The 20247-nt window shown below is 45.1% G+C and overlaps 1 long non-coding RNA gene and 1 other non-coding gene across 2 annotated transcripts in view; one reads left to right on the forward strand and one right to left on the reverse strand.

Annotated features, from left to right (window-relative positions):
* LOC114487297 (uncharacterized) overlaps positions 1-20247 on the reverse strand; it is a 57647-nt gene that overhangs the window by 27404 nt on the left and 9996 nt on the right. The window lies entirely within an intron of this gene.
* LOC112063666 (U6 spliceosomal RNA) lies at positions 10015-10121 on the forward strand. Its single transcript, XR_002891108.1, has one exon. It is a non-coding gene; the product is annotated as a U6 spliceosomal RNA (small nuclear RNA).

Genomic DNA, 20247 nt, shown 5'->3' on the forward strand with positions numbered 1-20247 from the left:
CGGGGCGCGCCCGGCCCTTGGTTGGGGAATTAAAACCCCCCGTGCTGCCTGGGGGGGCAAAAAAAAAAAAAAAAAAAAAAAAAAAAAAAAACCCTATACCTGTTTACAAACAATGCCGTTGTCTGGGAAAATAGGCTGAAAAACGCTGCCCCCCAAGATGCCCGCTTCCTATTCCCCAGAACCTCTGAATGTTACCTTTTATGACAAAAGGGACTTTGTCAACGTGACTCATTAAAAAAGTTTGAGATGGGGACATTATCCCCATCTCAAATGGGGATAAGAGGGAGGCATGAACAAGTGCAACAAATCCGTAAAAGAGCTCAGAAAAATCCAGCAAAAGATGTACAGGATTTTTATCAAGACAAATTGTAAAACTAAGTGCAAGGACATAAAAGAAGACCTTTATAAATGGAGATCTCTACCATGCTTATTATAAAGATCACCATCATAAAGAAGGCATTTGCCTCAAATTAATCTGTACGTTTAACACATGAATTTCAACAAGGTTTTGGGGGGTTTTGTGGGGGGGGGCGCTGGGGGTTGTTTTATTTTCTTCTGTTTTTGTAGAACTTGATAAGCTAACCCTAAAATCCAAAAGGAAGAGTGGGCAGGAAAGGGTTAACACAGCAGCTGTGTTCACACAGGTTCACACAGGTTGCTCAAACCCTGCACATCCCAAAGAAAGCCTTCTCTTCCGGACTGGTTAGCCAGCTCCTGGGAAATACCCCTAAGTCCTTGGCATATTCTGCCTGATTAGAGTGCTTTTGTGTGCTTGAGGCCATGGGTCATGCTGTACTACTCTGGCCTGATAAAATCATCCTGAGAACGTGATTTATGATGAACAACTTTTTCTCTCAGAGCTAGAGGGCGGTGCTCAGAGGATCTGAAATCCCAGGAGCCGAGGTCAGTCATGCGGGTTGCTGCGTGTCTACCGGACAGACCCCCAGTAAAAGCCCTGCACTAGATTCAGGTGTGCTCCTCAGGTCGTGACACACACACACGCAATGTCACACATTGTTGCTGGGGGGACTGTGTGTCCCCATGTGACTCCGCTGGAAGCTTGCACCTCATTTCTCCTACACTTTGCCCCATGTCCCTTTTCCGTCCGATGATTTTGATCTGCAGCCTTTTGCTGCAATGACCTGTGGCTCTGAGTACAACATTCTGAGTCCTGTGAGTCCTCCTAGCAAATCATCAAGGCTGAGGGTGGTCTTGGAAACTCCTGTCACAAAGAGCAAAGCACTGGGAATAGCTGAACCCATTGTGAAGAAAATCGATAAGTTTGGGAGTAGTGGGTTACTACCCTTACCAGATTGAGGCTCGTTATAAAACTACACCAATTAAATTAGGAGGTGCTGGAACAGATGGACAAGTGGAATGGAATAGAGACCATAGACACAGGCCTGTATCTAGAAGCTTGAAAGATGAACGCAAATGGGGAGGGGGTGTTATTAACTACCCAATAAATGGTGATTTTAAAAAGGAGGTCCCTGGCTGTCACCATATTTGAAAAATATGGAGCCTACATTCTAACTGGGTTGGGGAAGATGATAAACCATCGACATGATAAATAAGCAAATGTATAGTACATTAAAAGGTAATCAAGTGCTCTGAGGAGTAAAGAAAAAGGCAGAGGAGGATTAGAGAGGTCAAAAATGATTGATACGGGCAGGCTGCATTTCTAAACAGGGAGCGAGGGTAGCCCTCGCTGAGAGTGGTCTTAGTCTGTTCTGGCTGCTATGACAAAATACCACAGACTCAGTGGCTTATGCAACAGAAATTTGTTTCTTACAGTTCTAGAGGCTAGAACTCCAAGATCAAGGCACAGTGTGGTCACATTCTCATGAGGGTCTTCTTCCTGGTTCCGTCCTCACATGGCAGAAGGGGCTAGGGATCTCTCCGGAGCTTCTTTTATAAAGATACTAATCCCATACACGAGGGTAGAAACTCCCAAAAGCCCTACCTCCTAATACCACCAGCTTTGGGGGTTAGGATTTCAATGTATGAGTTTTGGAGAGACACAAACATTCAGACCATAGCAGGAATATTTAAGGAGGTGAAGGCATTAGTCATGCAGCTATGTAGAGAAAGAGCATTCCAGATAGAGGAGACAGTCAACAGTTCACATGTGAGAAAACTGAGACAGTCAACAGTTCACATGTGAGAGGTTAAGAAACTAGCATAATTTTACATAAATAAACAGCTGAGTATGGATCCAGCCCTAGGTCTCGCCAACTCTGAAGTCTACGGTCCTTCAGTTACACTGTTTAAAATTATTTTAAAATGTTCTTAAAATTCATAGCAAGGATTTCTTAGCCAAAAGTCAAACTATTTTCAAAACATATCTAATAGTCATCCTCAGATTTGACTCTCAGTAACTTTCCACCCTTCTTTTCCACCAACCCATTCCCAGTGCTCCGGCACCCACGCCTCAGCCTCACCAAATCCTGACTCTTCTACCACATACCACACATTTGCAGGCCTCAGTTTCTTTCCTGTTGACCCTTCATTTTGCAAGGTACTACCCCTGCTGGTGAACTAATGCCCCACGGTCTTTTCAAGTGGTATTTTCTTCATGAAGATTTCCCCAGCTTCCAAAGAAAAGACATGGCTCCCTCCTCAATGCTCCCATACAAATTCAGTCACAGAGAAGCCACATTTTGTGGCCTGTGTTTGTCTGTCTGTTTCTCCCTCCAGCCTGTGGACCCTAGACGACCCAGTCAGTATCTGATTCATCTTTCTCCCCAGCACACACCACAAGATAGAAGGCTTCAGTAGGTGTTAAATAAATGTATGTCAAGTGGAAAATGAGTGAAATATTAATGATGATGAAAACCAAAACATCATGAAGTTAATTGTAATGTTCAACAGGAACTATGGTAAATGGTAATAAAACCTAACATTTACATTTGATATAAAACAATGTGCCATCCAATGAGTATGTTCCAGATTTATTACATATTACATAAATAAAGGAAGACGTCAAAAAGGCGAATAATTACAGCCAAGCTACGTGCAGAGCCTGTTAATTTGTTATATTTGTTGGAAGAGTGTCTCCATGTAAACACATTTTTTCAGAAACATGCTTCACGGAACTGGTGAACTGTAAACATGCCTTGAAAGTTAAACTCTGAAAATTGGGTGAATCTCACTGAGTACAGATTTATATAAGACTTCCATTCATGACGGAGCTCATCCTTCTGCCTCTAGGAATATTTACTTAATAATTTTAAAGACTGCTGCTTCAAATCTAAGCACTCTTAAACCACATTAATCCACGCATACTAATTACATATTTCTTTACAAAAAAAGAGATAGAAATTAAAGTCTCCCTTTTGCAGTATTCACGGATAAAATATTTGTTAATCAAATGAGTAGGGGTAATACTATCACAGGAAGAATTTGAAACCTTTAAGTAATCTCCCACTTTCTTGCTTAAGTGCACTTGCTCCATGCAATATGGTAGTTGCTAGTGGCAGGTGGTTAATGGTCGCCTGAAATGTGGCTACTACAACTAAGGAATTGAATTGTCAATTTGATTGGGTTTCGATTAATTAAAAATTAAATTTAAATAGCCACAATTAAGCGTAGCCAGTCACTACCATATTGGACAGAGCAAATACGGAATCTATCCATCCCCTCCGAAAGTTCTGCTGGAGAGCATTGCTTGTACTGTGCTGTAGATGGCCAAAATACAATAAATACAAATGAAATTAACAAACAGTGACCAGTTCATCAAAATACAAACTTTGACATTATGGCATATAAAGAGGAAAGAGTGCTCCCTGCCTTCAAAGAGACAAATGTGTAAACAGTAAAAGAGAGGGTCATCCCTAGTGCAGGTATGCACAAAAATTACATGAAAGAAAGGTTGACTATATCTACTAGATCAAGGAAAGCTTCAACAGAAGACGTGCTATTAGAACCAATTCATATAGGAGAGAAAAATCTGAACAAGAGACAGGGTGGGAGTTGAGAACCATCAAGCCGAGAAAACAACCATGGGGGAAGGCACAGAAAAGCATCCTGAAAGATCATGATGTCGAGTGGCCAGCTCACTGCTTGGTGAGGCTAGAATGTACAAAGTGAGTGGAGAAGGGGCAAGTGACAGCTGAGTGAGGAAGCTTGAAAGCCTGGGAAACCATGTGAGGGATTTCAGAACTGTCCCTGAGGACAGAGGGGATTGGATTCCGTTTCAAGTAGAAAGGTGACATAGACGGATCTGTGTTCTGGAAAGGTCATTCTGGCTGTGGAGAGGAAAATGGACAGGATGGAGATAGATGAGAGATGAGGAGACCTCGGAGGAGGCTCTGGACATAAAGCGGAAGAGATACGACCAAGCTGCGCGACGGCAGAGCAGGTGAGCCTGGAAAGGAAGCAAGGGAGGCGGGCGTTGTTTATTCACAATGGATGAATATTTATTTTTTAAAGTTTTTTTTAAAAAAATACAGCAAGTGTGAGACGTGTGATCATTCTGACATCCCAATAACATATGTTACCAGGAAAGGTGTTGCAGCAATTTTTATGATGGGCTCTGATGAAAGCTCACAAAAACCACTTCAAAATGCTGAGCATGCAGCCAACCTGAGAAAGCCCACTGCTGGTGCTGAGATCAGGCAGCCAGCGTGGCAATGGAGTTATGGATTCCTCAAGATGAAAGGAGATACCAGCCATGACTGGGGAACAAGACATGGGGCAAAGGCAGCTGGCAGCATTTTGTTTTGGCTGCCCTAGCAAACTAATACATAGATATACTACAAAAATCACAATTTCCAGATGATATCATACCGCTAATACTTGAATTTGAACATAGACTTGCTGTGGAAACTCATGCTTTAACATTACCCTACATGGTTTCCCCTTTTGCAAAGCAGGTTAGGTTTTAGGCGTATGTTGTGAAATTATTATTGTTTGAAGTAAGGGTGCATGAAGATATTATCCCTGGAGTGAGTTCCAGTTTCATCTTCCATCTCCAAGTGGTTCCCTAATCCCCAGTCAAAATCAGCACTTTTTTCCAAACACAATAAACACCAGCTATGCCATGAACTTAACTGCAGCTCTAGCTATGGTTTATTAAATTTGCTTTCCTATGAGCAAAATAAAGAAATACAGAAAGGAAGGAAGACTTAGAGCCCTCATATACACCATTCTCCATCTACTACATTAGTAATTATAACTTTTTCCAGTGTATCCAGACAGAATTTTGGGGTTGGTGTGGGAACAAATATGAAGAAAGTGGGATAATGGTGGAAAGAACATAAAGTTGGATCAGGCTGAATTGTGGATAGGGAACCCCTATCCACAGAGATTCCAGGTTTAATGTTATAGTCTGGGAAGGCTAGAAAGGACTTTGTTCCGTTCATTGGTTGGCTGAAACATGGACTAAAGGTGGCCTATACTAAATGAAGTTGAAATGCCAGAACTACCTTGGTTACCACACAAATACTACACAAATTTTGTTAATTAACATAAGGTCATCTGAATCAATATTTTTGTCCTTCCTTTTTTAAATTACAGCAAGTCCCCTACATACGAACGAGCTCCGTTCCGAGAGCACGTTCTGAAGTCCAATTTGTTCATAAGTCCAACAAAGTTAGCCTAGGTACCCGAATGGCTTTATAGTACTGTACTGTAATAGGTTTATAATATTTTGCACACAACTAATACATAAAAAACAAACACAAAAAATCAAGAAAACATTTTTAATCTTACAGAACAGTACCTTGAAAAGTACAGTAGTACAGCACCACAGCTGACATCCAGGGGCTGGAATCAAGTGAACAGGCAAGAAGAGTCACTGACTGCAGGAGGGAGGGAGGTGGGAGGTGGTAGAGCTGAAGGGTCGTCAGCAATAGGAGACGGAGGGCAAGCTGCCATCTCACTCACGCCTGATGTTGATGGAACGCACATTCGCATCTTTGAAAGCTCGCAACTTGAAGGTTCGCATGTACAGAGAATCTGTGATTTCCAAAAGTTCTAAAACCCTAGGCTAGATAAAACCAGGTTATGCAGAGTAGTTTTACCGTGGTCATGAAAGCAAAGACTTACTGGTGCAATTTTCTAAACTCTTTAAAGAAAGTCCTTGCTCCAAACCAACATTAAGAGAGGGAAGCCCGTCATCCTCCAGGTCTAAGAGGTTCGCTAATTCATCAGGCAATTATGGCTCTTCTAGGCACTCCCAGGGGCATTTGGAGTCCGCAAAGTATCAGACAGAAATTATCTTCTATATCCTCCCATGGCGGAGGGCTGCCAGGTCCCTCCTCTTCTCTGAGCTCCACCTCAACTGAGAAGAGCAGGATCGTCCACCTGTGTCTCTATCTTCTGTGCTCAAGTCCACCTGGGCTGCCCCAGGGACCCCCACCATCCAGGTCAACCACACATCAGAGTGGTAATACTGTTGCTGTGGATAGTGGCCCAACCCCCAACATCTCCTGCGAGTTTTAAGTCTCCCCCGAGAACATTCTGTACAACATCAGGAGTCCATTCTCTCTTCTCCGTGCCTTCATTGCCCATGGCTCTGCAGTGATTATGGCCTGCTTGGAAACAAAGACCTAAACCCCACTGTATGGGCCCCCGCACATATCATTCCTCACAGCCCAGACCAAGCCCACAGGTGGATGGATGAGGGAACAAAAGTTCCCAGAGGCTGGAGAGCTGCCAGGGGCCACTACTGCAGCACAACAGTCATCCCCCTGAGCAAACCCTTGGAGAGAGGGGAGCAGCTCATGCGCGGGAGGATGGAATCTAGGCCGTGCCTCTGGATTTCTTTCTAGAGACAAGGGTAAGGACGGGAGGGTGAGGAGAGTACATTCTGATTCCAGGAAATGTGGTTGAGACGGCCCCCTCCCTGCCCCGCCCCAGGGTCCTCTCTCAGGCCTAAACTGGTTCTCACACCCTTGGTTTCTTCTCAGCCCCAGGCCCCGGGAGGCCTCAATCTGCAATGCGCCCCGAGGGATGTCTCCTTCCAGGCCTGCTCTGCTCTCTGTTGCCTCTGAAGATGCACCTACAGGCCTTCGCATTGGAAGGTCCTAGAGCTGCAGCCAGCAAGGGACAGGATGGGAGAGTCACAGACGTAGGATTCTGAGAACTCGTGGCTTTCATGGCTGCAGGCAAGGTGTCATGGAAGGCCATGGGGCATAGCCTAAAACTCTGCTGCTTTGTTCTTCTTCCTAGAAGGGGTGTACCAGCCCTCCTTGTGCCCTGCCAGGGAGGACCAGACCATTACCGCATGCTGAGGCCAAGGGATGGGGGTCCAGGAGCGCGCAGAGCAGGATGTGTAGCAGAACAGGGAATTCTGGTGGCGAAAAGTCGAATCCAGGGTGAGATGTTGCCAGACAACTTACCTCGGCAGAGACTCAAGCTCACGGGGAAAATTCAGAGACTTGTTCACTGGAGAAGAAGTACCAGGAGGGTCTTGGTCACAAAGAATAAAGGAAAAGCTCTGTTTGCAGACATTCTCTCATTCACGCATTCATTCAGCAAACCTTTCTGAGCGCTTCCCTATGCGAGGGTGGGTCTGAGGACCCAGAGAGCAATTGGAGTTAGTCCTTGTCTTCCAGGGGTCTCATTCCCATAAGGAAGACAACTGATTGGAAAACAAAGGTGCAAAGTCAGAAGTCAAAAGCCCCCCATACTTATCCCATCCCTCAATGTAAAAATGTTGGCACACATTTATTCAGAAATTGTTCTGGGATTATACAAAAGAAAACAGAACAGTAAACACTAGAAGCACACTTGGCTGGCTGCACAGCCCCATGTCTGGAGGAATGTGCACAGCGGCGTTTCCAGGTGACCAGTGCTGGGTCGGGGAGAGCTGGTGAGCCCTGAGGATGCAGCGGAAGCAGGGGGAGACACTGCGGGGAGACACGTGCTCCGAGCAGGTGGCGGGAGGCTGCTGCAGGGCTGGGTGGCCGAGCCCACCCATCAGGTTCCCTCTGGGCCCCCCAGGTCTGGACAGTGCCCTGCACCAGCGAGGCTCGGTCTGCAGAGGACGGGACAGCGCATTGGAGCCCAGAGGGACATCAGTCACACACTGTTCTGAGTCCCAGGGCTGCCACGGGGGAAGGCAGTGACGGAGGTGACGCTCATTGCAGAGCACTGGGAAACGGACACAGACAAGAAGCAGAGAGTCCAGATCTCATGATGAGTCGGGCAGAGGTGGACAGGAGCGCCGTGCAAGGGTCTCTCCTCCAGGCACGGACAGAGGTTTACACTGCATCCCACACCTCCCATATGCTTCGCTGGGGCCTCCTGTAGAGGGAGACGGGAGAAAGCAGCCCCCGCAGAGCCTCACGGAGCCCATGTCAGCCTGGGACAGCTCCTGGGACAGCTTGGCCATCCTTCCCAAGCACATGGAATAGAAACCAGCTGGGACCAATGAGGGGGAGCGGCCTGGGGAACCAGCCTGGCCTTTGGATTTGATCCCGGTTTACTCAGCACCTCTCAGCTGGATGGTCTGGTCCTAACCCCTCTACCTGCAGCTTCCTCTTCAATAAGATGGAGATCAGAAGACCTTTCTCCGGGTTTTTGTGAGAATAAGGTGAGGGCATGTATATAAAACGCGCAGCCCAGGGCTTTCATCTAATAAAAACGATGACAGTGACGTTCACGAGTGTGGTGCGCCGGGCATTGCTTTAAGCACTCTGTGTGTCACCTTATTCATTCCTCCTAACAGTTCTAGGAGATGGATATTATTATGATCCCCATACTTGGAAACGAAAGTACAGAGAGGATAAGTATAACCTCTTTGTTGCCCAAAGTCACAAAACGAGAAGGGAGGTGAAGCTGGAATTTGAACCCAGGCCATCTGAGCCCACTCCCTGTGGCCTCAGTCACTGGTGTGCACAGCTCAGTAAGTAGCAGAAGTGGTGATGGTCTTATCGTTTTGCCAACCTGGTAAGTTGATTGTGAGAATTAGAAATAAAACATAGAACATAGTTCCTAGAAAAGTCTGTAGGTATCCAAAACCTAGTAATGAATAATTAGCACTACTATCACAATTATTACCATTCTAACTAAGGCCAGTGGAAAGTGTGCACATTGACCCCCTTATAAAGTTCCTGTATGTTATCTATCGCTGCATTAATGCTAGATAGCAAGTCCAGTAAGTCCCCTACATACGATCCTTCAAGTTTCAAATTTTCAAAGATGCGAACGTGCATTCGCATACCCAATCATGTAAGTTAGTTCACGTATCTGGCATACACTGTCACATGTGTGCATCCTCTACATGCCCTTGTGCTTTTGTGTAGTTTACTGTACAGTACTATATAGGGTACAGTAGTACGTTATCTTGATTTCAAGCCCAGGATGTCCAGAAGTAAGCGTAAAAGCAGTGGTGATGCAGCTGGTACTATACTGTACTTGTCAAGGTACTGTACTGTAAGATTAAAAATGTATTCTTTATTTTTTCTGTTTGTTTTTTATGTATTATTTGTGTAAAAAGTATTATAAACCTATTGCAGTACAGTACCGTATTACAGTACAGTAGCTGATTGTGTTAGTTGGGTACCTAGGCTAACTTTGTTGGACTTATGAGCAAACTGGACTTATGAACGCACTCTGGGAACAGAACTCATTCGTATGTAGGGGACTTACTGTACCCACAAAACTGCAGTGGCATGCAACAACAAAGTCAGTGCACAGTCTGTGGGGTTCGGGAGCATGAGCTATGCTCAGTTACGTTACCTGGCCTCACTCACATGGCCTGGGTTGGCCAGATGTCAGCTGGTCCTGGAAGGCCTTGGTTAGAATCTCCAAGGAAACTGTGTTCTGCTCTGCTTATCTTTCAGCCCAAAGCAGACTAGCCCAGGCACATTCTTGTGGTGAGGACAGGAGGGCAAGACCAGTAAACCCACCTGAGTGAGGGCTTTTGAAGCTTCAGTCTGCATCCCATTTGCTAAACCCCAGGGGTCAAAGCAAATCACATGGCCAAGCCAAAAGCCAGGTGGGAGGGCCCTCCACAGTTACAGGGAAAAGTTTGTGGATGACGAAGGGTAAAAAAAATCTATTACAATGCTCACTTCGGCCGCACATATACTAAAATAGGAATGATACAGAGAAGATTAGCATGGCCCCTGTGCAAGGATGACATGCAAATTTGTGAAGTGTTCCATATTTTTGTTAATATACAGAAATCTGTTGCATTTCTGTTCATTAACAGTGAACTCTCAGAAAGAATAATTAAGAAAACAATCCCGCTTACAATTGCATCAAAAAGAATAAAATACCTAGGAATAAAGCTAACCAAGACAATTAGAAACCTGTACTCTGAAAACTATCAGACACTGATGAAAGAAATTGAAGATGACACAAACAAATAGAAAGATACAGCATGCTCATGAATTGGGAAAATTAATATTGTTAAAATGACCATACTACCCAAGGCAATGTACAGATTCAGTGCAATCCCTATCAAAATACCAATGGCATTTTTCACAGAGCTAGAACAAATAATTCCAAAATTTGTAAGAAAACACAGAAGAAGACCCCAAATAGCGAAAACAATCTTGAGAAAGAACAAAGATGGAAGAATCACACGCCTTGATTTCAAACTATACTACAAAGCTATAGTCATCAAAACAGTATAGTACTGCAACAAAAAGACACATAGATTGATGGAAGAGAATAGAGAGCCCAGAAATGAATCCACACTTATGTGGTCAGTTAGTCTATGACAAAGAAGGCAAGAATATACTATGGGGAAAAGACAGCCTCTTCAATAAATGGGCAGCAACATGCAAAAGAATCAAACTGGACTACTTTCTCACATCATATATAAAAATAAATTCAAATGGATTAAAGACTCAGTTGTAAGAACTGAAACCATAAAACTCCTAGAAGAAAACATAGGCAGTATCTTCTTTGGCACTGGTCTTAGCAATATATATATATATATATATATATATATTTGGATCTGTCTGCTCAGGAAAGGGAAACAAAATCAAAAGTAAACAAATGGGACTACATTAAACTAAAAAGGAAATGATCGACAAAATGAAAAGGCAGTCTACTGAATGGGAGAAGATATTTGCAAACAATATATCTGATAAGGGATTAATATCCAAAATATACAAAGAACCCATACAACTCAACCTTGACAAAGCAAACAACCCAATTTAAAAATGGACAGAGAACCTGAATAGACATTGTTACAAAGAAGACATACAGATGACCAATAATCATCAGGGAAATGCAAATGAAAAACCACATGAGCTATCACCTCACACCTGTCAGAATGGCTACTGTCAGAAAGACGACAAATAACAAGTGTTGGTGAGGATATGGAGAAAAGGGAACCCTCATTCATTGTTGGTGGGAATGTAAATTGGTGCAGTCATTATGGAAAACAGTATGGAGGGTCCTCAAAAAATCAAAAACAGAACTATCATATGATCCAGGAATTCCACTTTGGGATATTTTTCTGAAGAAAATGAAAACACTAATTTGAAGGTTCATGTACCCCTATGTTCATTGCAGCATTATTTACAATAGCCAAGATATGGAAGCAACCTAAGTGTCCATTGATTGATGAATGGACAAAGATGTGATATATATATTCCATATACACAATGGAATATTACTCAGCCATAAAAAGGAATTAAATCTTGCCATTTGTAGCAATACGGATGGGCCCAGAGGGTATTATGCTAAGTGAAATAAATCCCACAGAGAAAAACAAATACCATATGATTTCACTTACATGTGGAATTAAAAAAAAAAAAAGAACAAATAACAAAACAGAAACAGAGTCATAGATACAAAGAACAAATCAGAGGTTGCCAGAGGGGAGAGGAGTCGGGGGATGAGTGAAATAGGTGAGGGAGATTAAGATGTGCAAACTTCAAGTTGCAAAACAAATGAGTCACGGGTATGAAATGTGCAGCATGGGAAATATAGTGAATAATATTGTAATAACTTTGTATGGGTATGTATGCTAACCAGACTTATCATGGTGATCATTTTGTAATGTATAGAAACATCACATCATTACGCTGTGCACCAGGAACTAACATAGTGTTGCTGGTCAATTGTACTTTGCTTAAAAAAAAAAATCCGTCACAGTTACAAAACAAGTAGCTTCCCTCTGAGTTGCCACCAGTGTAATTACCTCCTCCCCAGGGTGAACCTACCACTTTTTTGTTGTGGTTCCTGAACTCCCTGTGCTCGGTCAGCACCATTAATCCCTCTGAAGTCAGCTTGTTTAATCATTATTTGCCAGACACCATGGGAGGCACTGAGAGCATACCTGTCAGCAAGACAAACAAGGTTCCTGCTCTAATGGAGCTACTGGTCCAGCAGAGGGGACATGCAAAAAAAGACCTAACGTAATTTCAGATAATGAAATATTCTATCAAAAAGTTAACCAGAATTACTTGATAGAGAGAGGCTGAGAGTGGTCTTAGAGGACAGTGACCTTTGAGATTTACATCTGTACCCTCAGCCCTAAGCCCAACTGGCTAACATGGAATTAGGTTTCAATATATGTGGAAAGGAGCACAAATGGATGGATGAACAGATGGATGGATGGATGGATGGATGGACGGACGGACGGACAGACGTATGGACGGACGGGTGGGTTGGTGGATGGAGGGATAGATGGACGGACAGGCGGGTGGGTGGGTGGTGGATGGATGGATGGATAAATGGATGGATGGACGGACAGACGGGTGGATGGATGGATGGATGGACGGAAGGATGGACCGACAGACACTGGTACCTACCTGGCACTTCCTGCCATTGCCTCTACTCTCTCTGGCCCACTGGGGCCAAGGAAGATCACAGAGAGAAGACCCAGTTCCCTCTCCATGTCTGGACAGCCAGCCCTGAGACCTCAATGAAGTGTCTTCTCCACAAACCCAGTGGCTGGGGCATCTCAGCTCTCCGTGGTTAGCAAAGGGATTGCCTTCCTCCTGAACTCCCTGCTCAGTGTTGGAAAAACGTCCTCAGAGCTGATGCGGCCCACTGTCCTTTTGGAGAAATTCAGACCCACTCCTTTTGAGTATGTTTAGGTTGTAGGGGGCGGGAGGGAAAAGGATGTGAAGAAACATGGGAAGTTGCCAGCTCTGATCCCACCCCTCCCAGATTTCCCTGAGCAAGATCGGCAGGTTCACTGTCCCAATATTTTGGCTTCTCACCAAAATGTACCGAATAACTAGGCGCTTCATGTGTATTTACTCTTCCCAGTAACTCACTGAAACTGGTTATTTTGCCTCACTCTACTGAAAAGATGGTGATTTTCTTAAGGTCACCAGTATAGGATGGCAGGGCTGCCACGCAGAGCCAGTTTTTCTGAAGCGACGTGGTGGAATGGAAATCAAACAGTGCTTCCCAGTCCAATAGACATGAATTTAAATCCACATTCAACCACTTCTTAGCCCTGTAACTGGGTCACACTGCGGTAGAGTTGAGTGTAGCAGTGACAATCCAAATCCTAGAAACTCGCAGATTCAATAAAGTCAAAAGTGTTCTACAAACATGTTCTAGCAGAGGACACTGCTGGAAGCTCATGTTGGGGGCTTACGTTTTTCTTGTTTAAAATACTTACTGAAGTGACTGACAAAGTATATTTAAAATCTGAACAAAGTAATAAAAATCAGCAGTCTTCCCCATTGTGTACGCCTATAAACAAAAAATCATCTTAAGTGACACCTCTCCTTCACAGGACCCGGTGGCCCATCGAACAAAGTCTCCAGGTATGCATTCTGCTCGGGATGAGGGACCTGGTGCTCCCCGGGGATCCTCTTCACCCCAGCCTCTCTCAGACTGTAGGTGCTGAAATTCGAGGCGGACGAAAAGCTGGAGGAAACAGGCGGAAGGAAGAGTCTTTGAGCCGTTCTCTGGGGCAATCTGTACCATGGAAAGTTATTTTTAATTTGTTCCATATGAATCGTGAAAAACATGAAACATTCAGGGGGTTTATCATAATTCTCTATGAGATAAATACTGTGCTCTGCAATAAAAAAATGGAAAATATGTATTTAGTCCAAAAACTCCATTTAAAAAAAAAGTTAACATAAGGAAATGATTTCCTAAAGAGCCTTTCAGTCTGAGACCAAAGACGGACTCAACCATCTTAAGGATACAGATCAGATTTATCACTCCAGTTATGTCCCTCGACTAGGACAAACTTAAGCCGTGAGTTTTCCAAGCAGCAAGATTAAATTCTGAAGAACCCAAGCATGCGCTCTACTGTGCTATGCATCTAAAGCCTGGCTCAATCCATGTCCTGCAGTCCCACATACCCTGCTTCAAAATTACTAGCTGTGGAACCCTGGGAAAGTCACTGAGTATCTCTGAACTCCAGTTTTCCTATTACCATAATAACTACCTTCCATGGTAGGTAAGAAGATAAAACGATATAATAGAGCTTTGTTTGGTGGACCATCTAACTAATTTATAGATGGTAGCTACTATTGCTTTTGTGGACTGAAAAGCAGACACAAAATACTTCCAGGACCTACCGGGAGCTCAGCAATATGCTAGACACTAAGAAAAGAAACACAAGAAAAGCAGAAGATGGGGTCCCTGAGTCCAAGGAGCTTGTAAGCATGTTTTCAGACGTAAAGAGGAAACACAGAGAGACTCATGTAAGATAACAAATAAGCAAGTTAGTATTATTATGAAACAAAAATTAGTATCTTAAGATACAAATAAATGACTAGAAGATTCTGGTGAGAGTTAGGCACATGTGCGTGGCTACAGGAAAACACAGCGGGAGGGAAGGCAGATGCCCTATGAGAGGTGAGCAAGATGGAGAAAACATATCTTAGACGTCAATTTGGCCAAGACAACGAGATCTAATTTTCCCTCTGGTCCTGGTCATCCTCCAGTCAACGCACACCTCCCAGATGTGGCCATGGCCCAGCCAGGCTAAGTCAGAGGAGGACTTGGAGAAAGCCTGGTCTCCAGGCTGGCCATGGTAGAGTCACCCCTCTGGACACAGGTTCCCCATCTGCAAAACAGGCCATCAGCGGCCCCACCCCTCCAAAGGGAGGGGCTTTGAGAGAGGTCATGCAGACTGTGGAAACGGGACTAAGGACCACCTGTCCCGACAGGGGAGAAACAGACTAACTGGGAGGGAAAGGAGATTAGGAGGAAAACGCACAGAGTTCCTGCTCGGTGCCGGGTACCCTGTTACGTGCCTTGCTGCACATTTTCCCACTTAATTCTCTCAACTGGGGTTGAAATTAATATTCCCATTTTACAAAGAAGGAAATGGAACCTCACAGTTGAGAGACTAGCCCAAGATCCCGTACAAAGGAGAGATTTGAACCCAAGTCCTTCAGACACCGAAGCCCACACTCTTCATGGCTCCCAGAGGAGATGGAAAGCACTGGGCTGGGCAGACGTGGCAGGGAGGCCTCCACTCTGCCTTTTCCTCTTGGCTGAGAGAAGAGAGGCGCTCCTTTGGGGGTGTGGAAGGAGGAACCAGAGGACTGCAGCTTAAGAGTGGCTCACGGCTCCCCCATGACAGAGGGGAGCATCCCAGGGGCCCAGCCCGGGTGGCCCCAGCTGGGGATACACTCAGTCCAGGGATGAAGATGGGGCATCTGACAGGGTGCTCCCTGGAGGGCATGTGTGGCCCTGGCCTGGGGTCCAGGACCGGTGTAACTGAGGGGCTGGTCTCAGGGACCGCCAAGGGGAAGCAGTACCGGGAGCCTGGGCCCAAAATCTGGGGAGGACTTTACTTATGAGGGTGCTTAGCCAGATCAGAAGTGGGAAGAAAACTGAAGTCACAGGCAAAAAAGGCAGGACCCGGCACGCACAGGCCACCTGCGTGTAACAGGTGGGCAAGGGTACAGCAAGCCACAGGAGAAGCAAGGCCCACCTCTTTGCAAGAGCAAAGCTCAGCAGTTTCAAACAGTATTTTCACATTGGCACAAATTTGGAAAAATGGAATAGAATTCAGTAATCTACATGATTTTTTAAAATAAAACATGATTTCAAAGAAATTTCACACATGAGGCAACCACTGGAGCTGCCCCCGAAAAATCTCCCAGCCATTAGGCTGTACCATGGGAATTTTCTGAAATAAAATCAGAGAGACAAAGAGGAGGCAACACAAAGGGAAGGCAGCCAGGCCAGTCCTCAGGGGAGGCCGGGCTGGAGGCTGGAGTTACATACCCAGGGGATGAGGAAGGGGGGCCAGGAAGACAAACAGATGAACAAAGGACTGGCTTCTCAGGGCCCATTTACACAAATTTAGAGAGCGAGGCAAGAGACATCTCCCACGCATCCAGGGATTTAATGTGAAAGAACTTGTCAAACTGCAGGTGTGTGTAAACTGCAAAGGGCTCCAGGACAGAAGGAATTAGCATCTTTATTATGCAGCACTAACCTGGGTGACCTTGCCCATGTCTTGGCTGGTCCTCTCTTCCCTGACCACACCTCGCTCCTCTGTAGCTCCTCCCACCTTCCAAGCTGATGCCCCACCCACAAAGATCTGCCCCTCTGCTCTCCTGGTCCACCAGTTGCAGATGTGAGCTTTGCAATAGCTGCTCCCTTTGGCCACTGTTTCTTAGACCCACAGTCCAGACGCATGGTTCCGGCTGAACCACGTCTGCTGCTCTGGCCACTCTGGGAGAGACGGGTCCACAGCCTAATGGGGCTGGGAGAGGAGGGAGTCCAGAAACATGCACAAGGGTACCTGTCGTGGGTTGAACTGTATCCCCCCAAAATTCATATGTTGAAGCCCTAATCCTCAGATCCTCCAAATGTGACCTTATTTGAAAATAGAGTGGTAGTTGTTAAGGTGAGGTCACATTGGAACAGGGTGGGTCCCACATCCAACGTGACTTGTGTCCTTATAAAAAGGGAAAATGTGGCGACAGACACACCCACGGGGAGGACACCAGGTGAAGATGAAAACAGATCGGGATGATGCTTCTACAAGCCAAGGATGCCAAAGATTGCCAGCCAACCAGCAGAAACTAGGAGCGAGCATGGAACAGATTCTCCATCACAGAGGGAACCAAGCCTGCCAATGCTTTAATCTTGGCGTCTGGGCCTCCAGAACTGTGAAGCAATAAATTTCTGTTGTTTAAGCCACTTAGTTTGTGGTATAGTCGGCCCTCCAGATCCGTAGGTTCTGAATCCTTGGATTCAACCAACCCCATACCAAAAATCCTTGGAAAAAAAAAAATCTAGAAAGTTCCAGAGAGCAAAACTTGAATTTGCCAGGCACTGGCAACGATTTACATAGCATTTATATTATATTAGGTATCATAAGTAATCTAGAGATGATTTAAAGTATACGGGAAGATGTGCATAGGTTATATGCAAATACCACACCATTTTATATAAGGACCTGAGCATCCGTGGATTTTGGTATTGGGGGATCCTGGAACCAATGCCCCACAGATAACGAGGGACCACTGTTCTTTGTAACAGCATCCCTAGCAAACTAGTAAATGCCCAACCTCTCACACCAGGGTCAAAAAGGGCTTAAGAAAGTAGTGTGGCCTGAGCCAGGTCTTAAAGAATGAAAAAGAGGATTCCAGGTAGAGTAGGGGCATGCAGGTTGTTCTGGGCGGGGAAAAGAAGACAAGGTACAGCATGAAGGCGCTCCCAATGAGCCACCGCTTGCTCTCCTGAGTGTCTAACTCCCGGAGAAAGAGGGGGCTGACAGTCTCAGTGGCACACAGCAGGACGCAGAGCTGGGAAGGGCCTTGGAGATGTAGAACAAATCTCTGGTTTTACGAACAGGGAACTTGAGGGTAAGGGAAGGGAAAAAAGCCATCCAGAGTCACATGGGGACAGAGCCCAGCCAGAACTAGAACCTGGCACTCCAGACACCACTGGGTACCTTCTGCTTACAACATAATTGATGCGAATGGGCTATGATTAAGCACAGACCTCTCTTTAAATCAAGGCTCATTAAAAGAAAAAAATTATCCATGGTTTTTTTTGCAGCAACATGGATGAACCTAGAGATTGTCATACTGAGTGAAGTCAGACAGAGAAAGACAAATATCATATGATATCACTTATATGTGGAATCTAAAAAAAGGGTACAAATGAACTTATTTACAAAACAAAAGTAGAGTCACAGTTGTAGAAAACAAAACTTATGGTTAACGGGGGTAAGGGAGGGGAGGGGTAAATTGGGAGATTGGGAGTGACATATACACACGACTCTATATAAAATAGATAACTAATAAAGACCTACTGTATAGCACAGGGGACTCTACTCAGTGCTCTGTAATGACCTGTAGGGGAATGACCACTCTTTAAAAAGAGTGGCTATATATATGTGTATAACTGATTCACTTTGCTGTACAGCAGAGACTAATACAACATTGTAAATCAACTATACTCCAATAAAAATTTTTAAAAAAGAAAAAAAGTATCCATGGCTTTTGTTGGTATCACACAAAATATTTTGTTTTCCAGCGTAATCAGTATAACATAAACTTGGCTCATAGCGAGATTCACACAGGAGCAGCTGCAGGCCTGGCACAGCCTGGGATGCTGTCACCTGCGAAAAGGGAGATGTTTCTATCAGGGGTTCTCACCAGAAAAGTGGGTCTCGCCTTCCTAAGGGCGTCCCGCCCTGGACCGGAGAGGGAAACGGCGTCCGGTACTTCCCAACCACAGGCCTAATCATTTTAACACGTTTGTTTTTCTGCTCAGATTAAGGCCGTCGGGGACTCCCTCTTCTTCTAGCCAGATTTAGGGAGAAATTTTGCTGTAAAAGTCGTGGGGTGGTTGCACGCGGAAGGGAAGATGCCAAATCCTGTGTGGATTTGCTGGACTCCTCCACCCGGAGGCCATGAGTCCCGGGCCAGGCGGATGGGGTCCAGCCCAGAGGCTCCCCTCCTCCAGACACCAATAGGAAGAACTCAGAATTCTCGGTGGCAGCCTCAGGCCGGCTTCTCCTCTCCCAGGCTGTGTGACACAGGACAAGCCCAACCTCATGAAATGCAGCTTAGCGACCTCACTTGGATGAAGGCAGAGTGCTGGCCAGGTGACCTTGACGTTCCTCCCCTCCCCATCTGTAAGAGTGCTGTGCCCATTTTCAAATAAAAATATTAGGATTAAAGATCAAAACGGGCTTGCGTTTAGGAGCCACTGACGTGAGCTGTCTTGATTCCCCTCTTCTCCACCCTTCTCCTCTGTGACCTTCCCCCTTCCTCTCTTCCTTTGCTTCAAAGTTAATCCCCTCCTCCAGGACAGGGGAGAGGACAGAACCAGTGTGCATGTCCATCCTGCTCTGTCCCAGGCCCCTGGCTCTGGACTAAGCCTTTATGCAGTATCATCACTTCATTTAATTCTCAGAACTCTAGGAAGGGGCTATGTTTGTGCCCATTTTACATATTTGAAAGCTGAGGCTCATGGAGGTAAAGCAGCTTTGAGGTCTGGGTCTTGATCCCTAAACTTGCTCACCCTCTTTTCTAATTTGACCCTGCATCATAGTACCAAGTTGTACCTGGGATTCCTAAATCTATCCCCTTCTACCTCCCCAGGGTCAGGTTCAGGCCCCCATCCCCTCTCCTCTTCACTGTTTCAATCTTACCCATCTCCCTAACTCTTGCCATCCAGCTTCTCCCATCTCTGCAAGTTCCCTTGTCCCCCTGAAGGTCCGACTCAATGGCCTTTCCTCCGGCCAATGCGTTCATACCATCAACAAATTTCCCAGTCTCAGGACACCCAAGGCATTGTTTGCCGGTGACTTTCTTCCCTGTTCTTCTGATTACTTCTCCTCTGCCTCTTTCACTCTAGAGTATAATCGAGGAAAACCATGGACTTAGAGGCTCATCCCCAATCAGCTACTTCTAAGTCTCACTGATATTTTTTTCCCTAAAGCTTTCTCTGATTCCGTCTATTCCCTGCCCGAACCTTCCATGCTTCCCCATAAACTACCACCCTGCTGGAAATAACACCATCATGCAAGCTATCCACCAGACACAGGGGACGGGCGCAAGCATTTTGTGGATTCATCACAACGTGCTTACAAGGGAAAATAAAAATCAGGTCATCTTGCTTCCTTAAGAATGCTGATCTGAATGCAAAATTCAGATGCCACAGAACCACACTGTTTATTCAGATAGATGCCAAGAAAAAAAGCTTAACCCTTCCTAACTCAGAATAAATTTCCCTCAGCTAGAAAAGTGATCTGTTCTCAGGGGTCTGGAATATTTACAATGTTTGACAAAGGATAAATTAACATCTTTGAATAGGAGATGTATGAAAGGGGCACTAAAGCTCTAGATTTTGAATGCGGTGTTACACAATAGAGAAAGATCT

The sequence above is a fragment of the Physeter macrocephalus genome, chromosome 12 (assembly GCF_002837175.3).
Source record: "Physeter macrocephalus isolate SW-GA chromosome 12, ASM283717v5, whole genome shotgun sequence".
Lineage (NCBI taxonomy): Eukaryota > Metazoa > Chordata > Mammalia > Artiodactyla > Physeteridae > Physeter > Physeter macrocephalus.